We start from the raw sequence: 1766 nt of genomic DNA on the forward strand, positions 1-1766 counted from the left end.
AAGAGCAAAGTGTGGTGATATAGTATCTTTAAAAGGACCTTTGGTAGGCACAATATTTGCTTACGGCCATACCACCCTGAACACGCCCGATCTCGTCTGATCTCGGAAGCTAAGCAGGGTCGGGCCTGGTCAGTACTTGGATGGGAGACCGCCTGGGAATACCAGGTGCTGTAAGCTTTTTTCACTCCTCTTTACAAAAAGCAGAGGGCGCTGCTGCTTTTTCAGTGGACACCGACAGGGTGGGAAGGAAATAGCTAGATCATGACTTGCCGGTATAGAAATGACACAAATCCAGTTAAATGATGGCTTTCATCATTCCTAAGCTCATCGATCATTTTCTTTTCAATTTTATGCTAACGTATTCTACATTTCAACAGTAAATATTAATCTTTTTACTGCACTACATTTGTGATCCTTATAGCCACTTTGTACATTCTGATTTGACATTTAAAAGCTGTGAGTGTGTCTGGCAATCTGCAGGCGCTCCCTGTATAGACGAAAGAGCAAAGTGTGGTGATATAGTATCTTTAAAAGGACCTTTGGTAGGCACAATATTTGCTTACGGCCATACCACCCTGAACACGCCCGATCTCGTCTGATCTCGGAAGCTAAGCAGGGTCGGGCCTGGTCAGTACTTGGATGGGAGACCGCCTGGGAATACCAGGTGCTGTAAGCTTTTTCACTCCTCTTTACAAAAAGCAGAGGGCGCTGCTGCTTTTTCAGTGGACACCGACAGGGTGGGAAGGATATAGCTAGATCATGACTTGCCGGTATAGAAATGACACAAATCCAGTTAAATGATGGCTTTCATCATTCCTAAGCTCATCGATCATTTTCTTTTCAATTTTATGCTAACGTATTCTACATTTCAACAGTAAATATTAATCTTTTTACTGCACTACATTTGTGATCCTTATAGCCACTTTGTACATTCTGATTTGACATTTAAAAGCTGTGAGTGTGTCTGGCAATCTGCAGGCGCTCCCTGTATAGACGAAAGAGCAAAGTGTGGTGATATAGTATCTTTAAAAGGACCTTTGGTAGGCACAATATTTGCTTACGGCCATACCACCCTGAACACGCCCGATCTCGTCTGATCTCGGAAGCTAAGCAGGGTCGGGCCTGGTCAGTACTTGGATGGGAGACCGCCTGGGAATACCAGGTGCTGTAAGCTTTTTCACTCCTCTTTACAAAAAGCAGAGGGCGCTGCTGCTTTTTCAGTGGACACCGACAGGGTGGGAAGGATATAGCTAGATCATGACTTGCCGGTATAGAAATGACACAAATCCAGTTAAATGATGGCTTTCATCATTCCTAAGCTCATCGATCATTTTCTTTTCAATTTTATGCTAACGTATTCTACATTTCAACAGTAAATATTAATCTTTTTACTGCACTACATTTGTGATCCTTATAGCCACTTTGTACATTCTGATTTGACATTTAAAAGCTGTGAGTGTGTCTGGCAATCTGCAGGCGCTCCCTGTATAGACGAAAGAGCAAAGTGTGGTGATATAGTATCTGCTTTTTCAGTGGACACCGACAGGGTGGGAAGGATATAGCTAGATCATGACTTGCCGGTATAGAAATGACACAAATCCAGTTAAATGATGGCTTTCATCATTCCTAAGCTCATCGATCATTTTCTTTTCAATTTTATGCTAACGTATTCTACATTTCAACAGTAAATATTAATATTTTTACTGCACTACATTTGTGATCCTTATAGCCACTTTGTACATTCTGATTTGACATTTAAAAGCTGT

At 41.8% G+C, this 1766-nt stretch overlaps 3 non-coding genes across 3 annotated transcripts; all 3 read left to right on the forward strand.

Annotated features, from left to right (window-relative positions):
- The first annotated feature begins 58 nt into the window (after positions 1-58).
- LOC129115139 (5S ribosomal RNA) lies at positions 59-177 on the forward strand. The gene has a single exon (XR_008532873.1). It is a non-coding gene; the product is annotated as a 5S ribosomal RNA (ribosomal RNA).
- Positions 178-557: 380 nt separating this feature from the next.
- Positions 558-676, forward strand: LOC129115140 (5S ribosomal RNA). The gene has a single exon (XR_008532874.1). It is a non-coding gene; the product is annotated as a 5S ribosomal RNA (ribosomal RNA).
- A 379-nt stretch (positions 677-1055) lies between these two features.
- On the forward strand, positions 1056-1174 carry LOC129115141 (5S ribosomal RNA). Its single transcript, XR_008532875.1, has one exon. It is a non-coding gene; the product is annotated as a 5S ribosomal RNA (ribosomal RNA).
- Positions 1175-1766: the final 592 nt, after the last annotated feature.

This window comes from Anoplopoma fimbria, unplaced genomic scaffold, assembly GCF_027596085.1.
Source record: "Anoplopoma fimbria isolate UVic2021 breed Golden Eagle Sablefish unplaced genomic scaffold, Afim_UVic_2022 Un_contig_11121_pilon_pilon, whole genome shotgun sequence".
Taxonomy (NCBI): Eukaryota; Metazoa; Chordata; class Actinopteri; order Perciformes; family Anoplopomatidae; genus Anoplopoma; species Anoplopoma fimbria.